Consider the following 14,579-nt stretch of genomic DNA (forward strand, 5'->3'; position numbering starts at 1 on the left):
GCAAGGATTCAAACCATAGGGTCACTGATTCCTATTTCTGTGGTCTTGGAGATGCTATGAGACCTCACTGAGACTCAGTTCTATTATGTGTGAAAGTGGAATAATAATACTGCTGAGGCTTTGAAGGCTCTGATAAAAGCCTGGCAAGGAGGAGGAACTCCAGAACTGGAGACCTGGACTCTAATCCTCCAAGCTCACAGATCTTCCCTATCCCACATCGTCTCCTTTCCTCCTGGCCAGCCTTCCCTTCCAGTCAGAGCTCTCATCCTATAGGCATGTCAGCAACTAATTGTCATATCCAGTCTGGGGACAAAGGGTGAAGTGTTTGGCAAAATGAGGATGAACCTTCAAAATATTGGGTTGGCAAACATTTTGTTGGAGTTTTTCTGCAGCCTCTTATGGAAGAACCCAGATGAATTTTTTGCCAAGTCAACATTATTAGTCTACTTCTTGGTATTGATTCTCAATTGTATTCTCCAACCCATTCCACACCAGCATGGGAGATGGTGGTAGTTGCCGCCAATAGCTGACCCTTCACCTCCTCTCTGCTGCCAGCCTGGGCCTGACTATGTGCTCAGGGGTGCACTGTGATAGGTTTAAAGTGCAGTGACGTCATTCTCCTTGCTGGACCCCGGGATATGCTTAGACGTGTGGCCAGATGTGGATGTATATCACTCTGGATTTACTATCACTGGCACAATGTCTGTGCATGCTCATGTCCAACTCTTTCGTGACCCTATGGACTGTGGCTCGCCAGGCTCCTCTACCCACGGAATTTCACAGGCAAGAATATTAGAGTAGGTTTCCATTTTCTCCTCCAGGGGATCTTCCCAACCCAGGGATCATTGACAGGAGGATTCTTTACCCCTGAGTCACCTGGCACAATAAAGGGCCTTATTATTTAATCCAGTACTAATTGCCTTACCTATAGTAAAGTGGTGAATCACTATGAAAACTAAATCTTTTCTTTCTATAGAAAACACTCATGACACAGTAAGTCAAATATACTTCAACTAAAAAATAATTCTATAAAAAAATAAAATACTACCCTTGGCCAATAAATAAATAAAATAGTGAGACACACACACACAGAGTCAAAGAGCTTAAATCATATTTTAGAATACAGTTGGTCCTTGAACAATGTGCATGGGTCTACTCGCATGCTGATTTTTTTCACTAAATGCATACAACTGTATGACATGATCCACAGTTGCTTGGATGACTCCTTGTATGTGGAACCAGATACAGAGTGATGATTGTAAAGTTATGTGCAGATTTTCAGCTGTCCAGGGATGGGTACCCTTAAACCCTATGTTGTTCAAGGGTCTACTGTATTCCAAATTTCTTGTGCTAAACATCTGCGGTATTGACTTTTTCTATATAAAATAGACAAAGATATTCCAGATTCATTTTTACAGTAAAAACCTATAATATTAAATATAAGTCGTAGAAAACACCTGGGTCTTGAAAACCCAGAGTAACCTGGGGTTAATCATGTGGACACCAGATCTGCCCACTCATAGCTCCTCAGAAACTTATTTGGTTATTTCATCTTTCTGTGCCTCGGTTTTGTCATCTGCAAAATCAGAGTAATAATAAGAATGACTTCAGGGTGCTAGGGAAGATTGAATGAGTTCCACACCTGTAAAAATGCTTATGAAAGGGCCTGGCACTTAATAAGCATGTGTTAAGTGTTGGCTATCGTTATTGTTATTATCACCAATTCCATGGACATGGATTTGAGGAAACTCTGGAAGATAGTGGAGGACAGAGGAGCCTACAGTCGATGGGGTCACAAATAGTCAAACATGACTTAGTGACTGAACAACCACAAAAATATTATTTCTGCAGGGAAGAGATTTTTGTTGTAATAACATGGAGGGAATTGGCACTGCCTCTGCCTTTGCTTTCTGCTGGCTTTGCCTCTGGTTCCATACAGGCTGGCACTTTGAATATGCCTCCAAAATATATCTTCTTGTCTCTGTCATGAGATGTGGTTCCTTTGGGGGTAACATGAGTGGGTTAGTATAAGTGTAGATGAATGACACCAGCTGTGTTGGAAGGAATGAAGAAAACATAGGAGGAAAACCAGGTGTATAGCATAGGGAGCTCAGCTCAGTGCTCTGTAATGACCTAGATGGATTGGGGTGGTGGTAAAAGAGAGGTTCGAGAAAAAGGGGATGTATGTATACATATAGCTGATCCACTTAGTTGTTCAGCAGAAACTAACACAACATTGTAAAGCAATTATACTCCAAAGACAAAGGTGGGGGGTGTCACTAAAAGAATGTTGCAGGTTGAGAGCTTTGGAAAGGCGGATTGAATGTCTGGTAGCGGAGTTTACCCAGTCTGGGAGAGGAAAGACCTTGAGAAAAGAGGGTCAGTCGTAGAGATGTGGAGGGACCTAGAGTCTGTCATACAGCGTGAAGTTAATCAGAAAGAGAGAAGTACTTTATATTAACACATGTATGTGGAATCTAAAAAAAAAATGATAGAGACAAGCTTATTTGTAGGGCAGGAATAGAGACACAGAGTAACGGACATGTGGACACAGGGTGGGAAGGGGAGAGTGTGATGAACCGGGAGATTAGGAGTGACATATATACATCGCTGCCTAGTCGCTTCAGTCGTGTCGGACTCGGTGCAACTGTATGAACTTCAGCACACCGGGCTGCTCTGTCCATGGGGATTCTCCAGGCAACATTATTGGAGTGGGTTGCCCTGCCCTTCTCCAGGGATCAAACAAACCCAGGTCTCCTGCTCTGCAGGCAGATTCTTTACCATTTGAACCACCAGGGAAGCCCAAGGATACTGGAATGGGTAGCCTGTCCATTCTCTAGGGGATCTTCCCGAGCCAGGAATCGAACTGGGGTCTCCTGCATTGCAGGGGGATTCTTTACCAGCGGAGCTACCAGGGAAGCCCCATGTATACACTAGCAAGTGTAAAATAGATGGCTAGTGGGAAGCTGCTAGACAACACAGGGAGCCCAGCTCAGTGCTCTGGGATGACCTAGAGGGGTGATGGGGAGGTGGGGGAAGGTGGGAGGGAGGTCCAAGATGGAGGGGATATATGGATATAAATAACTGATTCTTTTTGTTGTGCAGCAGATACTAACACAACATGTAAAGCAATGGTCCTTCAATAAAGTAAGAGTAACAATGTGGTGGACCTTGACTTGGATGCCTCTTGCCTTAAAAAACACCCTGCTGTCAGAGTCAGATCCTGGGTTCACACTTGAAAAATGCTGTCTCCTTCCTGTTTGCCTCGGGCTGTGGGGCGCCGCCGACTCTGACGTCGGCCTGGGCGTTGTCAAGGTGGCTGACCGCATGCCTCCCTAAGGAGCAAGTCCTCTCTCACCCACTGTGCTGTGCGTTGCTAGGAACACGCTGTGCTCGTGGCACTCTCTCCACGACGAAAACAAAGACCAATAAAAAAATGGAACCACCAGATGGTCTCGGCTGCAACCCAGAGGCCAGTGCTGATGGGAAGACTTTGCCCTGTCGCAGCGACAGCTGCTGTTCGCTGGGAAAGACTCCTTGTCTGAGTTCTAAGATGTTGGAGTTGGTGGCAAGTCGAAACCAGACTTCCGCCTGACTGCGATGGTGCAGCCTGAGTAACTAATTCAACTAGTCCTGTTCTCGACATTTGTATTAGCATGAGGCATCACTTAGGACTGCAGGGGTTAGCCCCGCTGGAGACAGAGCTATTTGCTCAGGCAGAAATGTAAGTACCAGGTAAACGTGTCTTTCCTGGAACATTCCAGGCTGTGTCACGCTTTTGCCCTTCCCCCTTCTTCATCTGGCTAACTTTTCATCTTCAGTTAAGTAGCAGATGTTATTTCTTCCAAAGACCTTCCCACTTCTCCCAGGTTGAGTCAGGTATTTTTTTCTCTCTGACCGCCAACTAGCAGGTATGTGTCTTTCTGCAGGTCCACACTACATTCAAATGATCATTTTAATGCATTGACTGTAAAAGCCTTGAGGGCTGGGCCTTGTTTTATGTATTGTATGCCCAGATCCTCGATCAGTGTTGGCATGTCCTAGGTGATCCAGAAAAGCAATCAAAAGGACTACCCTATGACCCAGCAATCCCACTTCAGGATATATATCCAAAGAAAACCATAATTTGAAAAGATACATGCTCCCCACTGCTCATAGCAGCACTGTTTACAATAACCAAGACAGGGAAGCAGCCTAAATGTCCATCAACAGATGAGTGGATACAGAAGATATAGTACATATATACAACAGAATACTACTCAGCCATAAAAAGCAGTGAAATAATGCCATCTGCAGCGACATGGATGGACCTATAGATTATCATAGTAAGTGAAGTAAGCCAGGGAAAAACAAATACATGATATCACTCATGAGTGGAATCTAATTTTAAGAATGATATAAATTAACTTATTTACAAAACAGAAACAAACTCATATTTCGAAAACCAAAAATTTGGTTGCCAAAGGGGAAATGTTGGGGGGAGGGATAAATTAGGAGTCATTAATATACATACAATACTATATGTAAAATAGATAACCACCAAGCTCTTACTGTATAGCACAGGGACTTCTACTCAATATTCTATAATATCCTATTTGAGAAAAGAGTCTGAAAAAGAATGACTGTGTATGCATGTGCATGCTCAGTCGCTCAGTTGTGTCTGACTCTATGTGACCCTTTGGACTGTATCCCACCAGGCTCCGCAGTCCATGGGATTCTCCAGGCAAGAATACTGGAGTGGGTTGCCATGTCCCTCCTCTAGGGGATCTTTTGATCCAGGAATTGAACCCACATCTCCTGTGTCTCCTGCATCGCAGGTGAATTCTTCACCTGCTGAGCCATCAGGGAAGCCCCGAATATGTGTATGCTGCCTCTGCTGCTGCTGCTAAGTCGCTTCAGTCGTGTCTGACTCTGTGCGACCCCATAGACGGCAGCCCACCAGGCTCCCCCGTCCCTGGGATTCTCCAGGTAAGAACACTGGAGTGGGTTGCCATTCCCTTCTCCAATGCATGAAAGTGAAAAGTGAAAGGGAAGTCGCTCAGTCGTGTCCAACTCTTAGCAACCCCATGGACTGCAGCCTACCAGGCCCCTCCATCCATGGAATTTTCCAGGCAAGAGTACTGGAGTGGGGTGCCATTGCTTTCTCCGAATATGTGTATGTCTATAACCAAATCACTTTGCCATACACCTGAAACTAACGCAACCTTGTAAATCAACTATACTCCAATAAAATTTCTTCAAAAGGCAAACAAAAGGAAAGCTCTCCCCCTGGTTCCATTGCTGGCTTTTCGTCTTAATGCTGCCGTGTCCTGTGGCTCAGTCTTTGGAACTCCTCTCTGTGGACCCTTATTCCCCAGGTGATCTCCACCAGTTTCACGGTTTAAATTTTTGTGCTGATGACTTCCAAATAACTACCTTGATCACAGACCTCGCTCCTGCACTCCTGACCCATATATCCAACTGCCTACTTGTTATCTTATCTTCACTTGGATCTTCAATAAGATCTCCAACTGAGCAGGTCCAAAACAAAACTCTTGATTTTCCCTACCAGACCACCTTTTCCAACAGTCTCTCTCATTTCAGTAAAAAGCATCTCCATCCTTCCAGGTTACCCAGACCGAAACTGTGACTCATCCTGGAGTCCTCCCTTGCACACTTTGTATTTAATTTGCCATCAAATCCTGTGCGTTCTACCTTCAAAACACATTCAAGTTTGGGCATTTCTTACCTCTTTCACTGTTATCACTCTCATCAAGCCATCATTATCCCTTTTTAAAATAAATTTTTTATTGGCACATAGTTGCTTTATAATGTTGTGTTAGTTTCTAGACAGCAAAAAGAACCAGCCATACATATAACCCTGCCCTTTTGGACTTCCTGCCCATTCGGGTCACCACAATGCATTAAGTAGAGTTCTCTGGGCTGTGTGGTGTGTTCTCATTAGTTGCCTATTTTATATACAGTATCAATAGTGTATATGTGTCAATCCCAACTCCCAGTTCACCACTCCCTTCCCCTCTGGGCATCACTATGTTTGTTTTCTACATCTGTGTCTCTATTTCTGCTTCAGTTCAGTTCAGTTCGGTCGCTCAGTAGTGTCTGACTCTTTGCGACCCCATGAATCGCAGCACGCCAGGCCTCCCTGTCCATCACCAACTCCCAGAGTTTACTCAAACTCATGTCCATTGAGTCGGTGATGCCTTCCAGCCATCTCATCCTCTGTCGTCCCCTTCTCCTCCTGCCCCCAGTCCCTCTCAGCAGCAGGGTCTTTTCCAATGAGTCAACTCTTCACATGAGGTGGCCAAAGTATTGGAGTTTCAGCTTCAGCATCAGTACTTCCAATGACACCCAGGACTGATCTCCTTTAGGATGGACTGGTTGGATCTCCTTGCAGCCCAAGGGACTCTCAAGAATTTTCTCCAACACCATAGTTCAAAAGCATCAATTCTTCGGTGCTCAGCTTTCTTTATAGTCCCACTCTCACATCCATACATGACTACTGGAAAAACCATAGCCTTGACTAGATGGATCTTTGTTGGCAAAGTAATGTCTCTGCTTTTTAATATGCTGTCTAGGTTGGCCATAACTTTCCTTTCAAGGAGTAAGCGTCTTTTAATTTCATGGCTGCAATCACCATCTGCAGTGATTTTGGAGCCCCCCAAAAATAAAGTCAGCCACTGTTTCCACTGTTTCCCCGTCCATTTCCCATGAAGTGATGGGACTAGATGCCATGTTCTGCTTAGCCATCATCATTATTTCTTGACTGGATGCTTATCATTGCCTCTGATTGGCCTCTGTAAGACTGCAGTTAGAACAGTCTTCGTAAAACATAAACTATGTAATGTCCACCTGTGTTCAGTTGTCTGGTGCTCTCATCTCACACTGTCAAGGGCAAAGTCATTTCAGTAGCCTGTAAGGTCTACACCACTGGCACCCCCTGCTCCTCCCAACGATAGTCTCACTTAATTCCTCTTCTTTTTTCCATGTTGCTCCAGCTCCGCTGGCCTCCCTGTGAGTCACCATGTTCCATCCCAGAGTCTTGGCACTGGCTGTTCCCTCTGCCTGGATGCTCTTAGCTCGGATATCCTCCTGTCTCACTCCCTCACCTCATTCCTACCTTGCTCCAAACACTGTTTCCTTAGTGAGGGCTTCCCTGACCACATGTCATATTTCAGCCCTCCCAACCCCCTCTCCTGATGAATTTTTTCCATATCACATATCACTTCTAATACACTGTGCGTGTGTGCCAAGTCACATCAGTCATGTCCCACTCTTTTTGACACCATGGACTATATCCCACCAGGCTGCTCTGTCCACGGGGATCCTCCACGTAAGAATACTAGAGTGGGTTTCTGTGCCCTCCTCCAAGGAATCTTCCCAACCCAGGGATTGAACCCATGTCTCTCATGTTTTCTGCATTGGCAGGTGGGTTCTTTACCACTAGCACCACCTGGGAAGCCCTCTAGTACACTATAATGTACTTATTTATTAATATTTTACTGGTTGCCTCCACCTTCCAATCCTCCACTACTGTGCAAGCTTCCTGAGGGCAGAGATGCATGCTTGGTTCATTAAAGAAGTGTATTTGAAAGTTTAACATGCAAACAAAGTTAAGAAAGCCACAATATTAGTATATACCCAGCAGAAGGGTATACAAAAGTCCACGAAGCCTCCACTTGCAAAATATACTTCCACTTTTTGACAGAGTAGCTTTTTTCCCCCCTTTTAATTCATAACCAGATGTTGGCAACCCTTTTGACCCAGTGTGGCCCAGGGTCCGCTCTCTTTTGGTATTTGCTCTAGTGAGGCCAGGAAAATTCCCTTCTGGCACTGACTTGTCCTTATACAAGGAAGGAACCGACAAATAATTGGGCAGTTTTATAGTATACAAATGGGCTAATTCTTATCTTTTGTGTGTATATCTTGGCAGAGTCTCTGCTAATTGGACTTGGTCATATTTGTGCTCAGCTGTGGCCTCTTAGGTTTTATTTGCACTTGCTGTTACTGGACCCATTCCACCCATGGACAGATTTATTACGCATTCTTGGTGTGCATATCTTTCAGAGACTTATTTTGCTGTAGTAGCTTTCCTGTAGAAGCTTTGCTGTAAAGTTTTGCTATAAAGTTTTCCATCTTTTGGCCCAATTGGATACAGTTGACAGCCATATTCTACCCACCTTACGTCTCCAGTGATGGCACCAGCTTTGGCCAGAAATCCAAAGCACCCTCAAAGGGAAGCCCTGTTTTGGATCACTGCAAAGACTACCTTTCCTGCCTTTTCTTGAAAGAAGGAGAGACAGGATAGAGGGGGAATGGAGGCAGATTCAGGACACAGCTCCATAGAGGTGCCCTCAACAGCCTTCTCTTGAACTTTGTTGACCTGTCTCAACCTTTTCTTATGGAGGGTTTACCAGCGATGGCCTGAGACCATGTTTAGCCCTCAGATTCCACCTTTAGCTCTTAGAGGCGACATACCACGTGGCAAAAAGTGCTCACTGATGCCCATGAAATGACATATGTCACCCACATGCTGCAGTCGTGATGCCTATGATGTCAGTGTGGACTGACCACACTTGTCACTGACTCCTCCTCCCCCTGCCATGTGAGGATCATGGAGACAAGCTGAGTGTCTGGGGACATGGGTATGCCCTTTGGTCTTGGTCTGGGAAGGAAGCTGTTTTGAAGGAAGTTGCATTTGGTCTCAAGTGTGCAAGTTCCTTTGCTCACAAACACTGGGCGGTCACTCCTCTCATGACTTCTGCTTTTCTGTCGTGGGTCCTGGGTGCAGAAACCTGTGTCAGCAGGTTTCACACACCTCATGCAGCAGTGAGGGAACCTGCTCACATCTGGCAGACCACAGTTTGGGGCTGCAAGTCTCCGTTCCCCTAAGGTGCCTCCCATGCAGACAACAGGGCTCTTTACTGTTTTCAGGGCCTTGGCGCTTCCTCTGACACCAAAACAGAGGTTCCCCCGGTTTTGCCTTTGATTGGAGAAATAACTATCTCCAAATTTATAAAGTCAATGAGTGAACAGCCATGTTGCCAAGGCCACCAGACAAATATGAACTGAAGAGTCATCCATGTTAGGAGAGAAATCAGAATCAAAGGATTTTAGAGCCAAGGTGGCCTAGTGATCATTCTTCCCAGGGACCATGCTAGAGGGAATTGAGAGGCTTCACCAAGTTCATAGAACCCATTAATATCAGAGACAGATTTAGAATCAAGGACTTCCATCTTCCCAGGCAGGACTCTTAACATTGTGCCCTGGAGTCTGCCCTGATCCTCTCCAGATACTCAGATACCTTTTCTTCTCACCTAAATCGGGACAATTCTCCAGGTACAGGTAAGGGATTGATCCCTATGCCTAATGCCTAAAATAGAGTGATGATTTCTAAGTAGACAGAGACAGTGTTAAGCTTGTGTTAATCTTTTTGTCTTTTCTTTATGATGCTTGGTCCACAATTTAACTAGTACCAGAAATAAAGCTCTAAATAAATTATCTCAATTTTTCCAGTGCCTATATTCTTTCAAGAAAGAATGTTAAATGGTTCTTTCTATCATATTGGATATAGCTGAATCAGAAGTGTAGTGAAGGGCACGATGGTGGTCTGAAAAAATATGGTGCCAGGTGACATTAGCAGTATAGACTATTACCTCTGTGGGAGGATTTGAGAGGCAACAGAAAAAACCTATGTTCTTCTGCCCCTAATTCCTAAACTTATATTTTCAGAGACAAATTGCTTTAAGCAAAGGAACAACCTTTGCTCTGACTCAAATGCCTTTGAATGGTGGACATGTTGTCCATTTCCAGTGAGCTGCACATAAGCTTGAATTAGTTTAAGTCATCAATGAAGCTTTAATGTGGAAATGACCTGGTGGCTCAGATGGTAAAGAATTTACCTGCAATGTGGGAGACCTGGGTTTGATCCCTGGGTTGGGAAGATCCCCTGGAGAAGGGAAAGGCTACCCACTCCAGTTTTCTGGCCTGGAGAATTCCATGGACTGTATGTATAGTCCATGGGGTCACCAAGAGTTGGACTCAACTGAGCAACTTTCACTCACAGAGATAGCAAGAGGGCAATGGGATAAGGGAGGAGGGATAAACTAGGAGACTGGGATTGACATGTGTATACTACTATATATTAAATAGATAACTAATAGGAACCTACTGCACAGTACAGGGAACTTTACTCAATACTCTGTAATAACCTACATGGAAAAAGAGTCTTAAAAAGAGTGGACATGCATACAACTGATTCCCTTTGTTATATACCTGAAACAAGCCCAACACTGTAAATCAACTATATCTCAATAAATTTTTTTTTAAAGAGGGTGGTGGAGTTAGAGAGAAGTGGAGAACCGTGGAAAGAGGGGAATATTTCAGAGAGCAGTTCTTAACTGTGCCTGAGGACTGACAAACAGCTTATTCATTAAAATCATCCCTTTGTCTGGTGTAAGAGGATGACTTAGACCTGCTCTTCCCAAAGACCCGCCTCTTTCTTCTCTTGGCTCTGAGGCCCATTTCCTCTTTCATCCTCAGCACCGATCAGTCCCAGAAGCACAGAAACATGCTCTAGAATCTCTCTTAAAAAGTCTTGCGTTGACATCTCTTTCCTCACTGACTGCAATATTTTTCTGCTCCTTTCACAGCAACTCTTGACCAAAGAGCTGAATACATCAACGCTTCTCTCCACTTCCCCACGTCTCTTCTCTGACCTCTGCGTCAGTCAAAGCCATCTTCCTCCCCTAGTGCTGCGCTGGTGGTTCTCATGACAGTCACCATCATTTCCACGTCGCCACGGTCAGTGGTGCCTCTGCTGTTTTTATCATCCTTGACCCAGCATGTGACAGAGTTGGCTGTTCCCTCCTCCCATTTTTTTCAGACTTCTGTGGCATTCAGACTTCGGATCTTCCTCCTCCCTAAGGGTCTCTTGTCCTTCCTCTCCATCCCCTTGGAGGCCTTTCTTCCTCTATTTACCCTCTAAATTTAGCCTGGTCCCTGGTCCCAGCATTCTTTTCCACCTATGTTTTCTTACAGGGTAGCCTCACCTGGCTCTGCACTTGAAAAAACATTTATGGGTGAGGGCAAAATAAAGATATTTCTAGGTGATCCAGTGGTTAGGACTTGCCCTTCCAATGCAGGGGGTGCAGGTTCGATCCCTGCTCGGGGAGCTTAGGTCCCACATGTCTCATGGCAAGAAAACACCAAAATATAAAACAGAAGCAGTATTGTAACAAGTTCACTAAATACTTTTTAAATGGTCCATGCCAAAAAAAAAAAAAAAAAATTTAAGAAAAAGATATCTCTAGACATAGACTAAAAGAGCTTGGATTTCCCTGGCCCTGGCTGAAAGGACTATTACAATAAGATTCAAAATCAGAATTTGTGCCCCAGACCCTTTTGGCTATCTGGTGAAGTCTATGATTCCTTCTCAGAATAGTGCATTTAAATGCATAAAACAAATACATAGTATTACAAGGCAAAATAATAGTACTGAAATATAGTTATCAAAATATTAAAATAATGTGATTCAGTAATATATTTGCTTCTTTCTTAATCTATTCAATTAAAAGTTTTAATGAGACAGGTTTAGTAACTATCACACACTTTATGAAGAGATGGGAATAAACTAGATTTTTGAGGGTCTGCAACATAGTAATGATATCTCTTGGTGACAAAGTCATATGTACTGTTAATACGGCTGTGGCTTGTCACTTAGGTTCCTAATTAAAGGAAATCCTAAATAGTAATTAGATGTCAATAAAAAATAAAGATTTTTTTCTCTTTCAAGTTTGTGGACACCACCCCTGAATTTTATTCAAGTGGTGTTCATGAAACTTAAAGTATTTAAGAAAGAAAATTGAATTCTTGAGAACTGATCCTTTAAAAACTAGTTTTTAACTATTAGTTTTTAAAATAAGTTATTAGTTAAAAATGAAGGTGGGCTAATCTGAAGGTGGGCTTAAAAAAGAAAATTTGTACCAAAATAATAAGTAACTGTGACAAGGAAGATAGTATGTATTCAGTGAATACTTTTCTGATCACTAAATGATTCAAGGGGAGATTTTATTTTATGGGTTCATCCCTTTCCAAGTACTAGGATTATACACTGTCAGGAGAATCCAGTATTTTCAAGGGCATAGACACGGAGTGGTTTTGACTGCTAACACACTGTACCCACCAAGATCCCACACTCATTTATAAAGCTACAGGAGTCCCCCTATGTGGACCAGCTCGGGGACGGGGTTGGGCAGGAGATACTCCACCATCTTAACCAAAGAGAGAAAATAACTTTTACGGTAGAGTTAGAAATTCTCAGCACATAGGAGACACTCAATAAATTTCCCAAGACCCACAACACAAAGATAACATTACTAGGTCAGCATCACCTTCTGGTCAACCAGCGAAGGCCAGCCCTGGGGTAAGATGGCCGCCCCCCAGGGACGCCTCTTGCCTTCCAACTGTGTCCCTGCTCCAAGGCTGCTTCACATCCAACAGTCGGGTCTCTCCGCCTCCCCTTCCCTCCGTTCTTCGGAGCCATGATGTATTCTTTCTAAAATGCTCTTTCAAGAATACATATTATGTCAGGCACAATGACAGCATTTGTTTCTGAAAGAAATCGGAAAAGGCTGGGCTGATGCCTGTGTCTGTGAACAACAATGCCTCTCAAATCCAGCCCCGAGAAGGGGCCTAAAATAAGCATAAAATGGGGGGAAGAGTGATGGAGATGGAAAATGAAGCACAAATGGTAATCCATCAACATCTCTGAAGCTCAGCTCCTTGGGGAGCAGGAAGAATGTGCTTTTAAAAGCCAGAGATGTGGAGTGCAGATGGCTTATAACTGAGCCTTGGGGAAACAAGCTAGCCCATCATTAACGCGATTAGTCCATCATCAGACAGCGAACACCACTGGCTATTTTACCGGAAGTGAACCGCTTTTGAAGAAAATGGAAGGGCACATACCAGATATTACGCATATTACTCAATAAACTAGCTCCTGTTCAAAGCAACTCACTTGCTTTAATATTGGGAAAAGCATTAGCTTTTTGAGTGCCCTACCCAGAAGTTGAGGGAATTCTCTGTCTCCTGAAATCGAAGTCATGCCTAAGCCATCTCTTTGGAAATTCCTCTGCTCCATTTCACGCCATGATGGCAAACTCTGAGAGTCTGTCCGACCTACCAGTGTGCTTGATGATCAGGTTGGCAGACCCAAAGTTTAGTTGTCCTGGATTCTAGCCTGTACTTTTTGAGTGTTTCTGGGGCAGATGGAGTTAAGAGATGAAGGAAAGGGGTTCATGGTGGCTGCTATGGCCCTTGGCAATGATCCAGCACGAGCAAGCAGTTGCTGCGCTGCATGGAGGTTGCCCAGCCCCCTCCAACTCCATGACCTAGGCCAGAACAATGAGTCCAAGTTTCCAAGTTCAAGACCTTTCCTAACTACATCACCCTCTATAATTCAAAACCAGCCTCTTGGGACCACTGAACTATTTTTAGAGTTGATGCATAGTACACAAAACACAGCTACCTTTTAACAATTATATGATTATTCCAGGACCCATCCCTTCCGTTTGCCTTGTCTGACCTGGAACCTTAACAGGGGGAAAATCACATATATTTTTAGTATTTTCTTGAATTCCTCAAATGTTTTTCCCTTTTCCATCTTATTTATGGCCAGAGGATCTGGTCTTTGTGCTTTATCCTTTGGGATGTTCACATACATACCTTCTCCTGGGGCTCTTTATTTGAACCTGCTAGACCCTCACTAAGGGTTTCCCTGGTAGCTCAGCTGGTAAAGAATCTGCCTGCAATGCAGGAGATCCCGGTTTGATTACTGAGTCAGGAAGATCCCCTGGAGAAGGGATAGGCTACCCACTCCAATATTCTTGCCTGGAGAATCCCCATGGAGAGAAGCCTGTCAGGCTACATACAGTCCATGAGATTGCAAAGAGTTGGACAGGACTGAGTGACTAAACTCACAGACCCTTACTAAGTAAGGGCACTCTTATCAGTGACCTCTGGCCCTTGGGTTGGTGACCTCATCAGTAATTCTCCCATACTGTCCTTTCCTAAGTGCCAGAATCTCCTTATACATCAAATGCCTGTCCAGGGATATTTATGTATACTAAGAGCAATATTTAAGTATCCTTTTATGATTGACATCATAGAATTTCCCAAGAATTATGTAATGACAAAGAGAGAGAATACATGTGTATGTTCCTTAAACCCCCCTAAACCAATGAATACACACATACACACAGGTACAGACATGCACATATACACGTTTATCACACACACTCCTCTGCACTGTAAATTCAGATTGGAGAAGGCAGCAACGGGCACTCATAATTTTAGACCATGGAAGCCTCTAGTATATTTGACATCTGGACCAGATCTTTTATTAACTTTCCCCTCTTTTATATGGGAACACTATTTTCAGTAATAATCCTTATTTTCTTGATTAATTCTGTAGATTTAGAACAACTAAAAAAGAAAAAAAAATTTTCACAGAAGCATTAATTTTCAGTAAAACATTTTGGTGAGAGCTAACATCTGTATTTGTCAAACAAAATGAGTACACT

At 43.7% G+C, this 14,579-nt stretch overlaps 1 protein-coding gene across 1 annotated transcript in view; it reads right to left on the reverse strand.

The window, feature by feature from the left end:
- ADGRF5 (adhesion G protein-coupled receptor F5) overlaps positions 1–14,579 on the reverse strand; it is a 109,593-nt gene that overhangs the window by 74,791 nt on the left and 20,223 nt on the right. The gene's annotated exons all lie outside the window — the stretch shown is intronic.

The sequence above is a fragment of the Muntiacus reevesi genome, chromosome 20, assembly GCF_963930625.1.
Source record: "Muntiacus reevesi chromosome 20, mMunRee1.1, whole genome shotgun sequence".
Taxonomy (NCBI): Eukaryota; Metazoa; Chordata; class Mammalia; order Artiodactyla; family Cervidae; genus Muntiacus; species Muntiacus reevesi.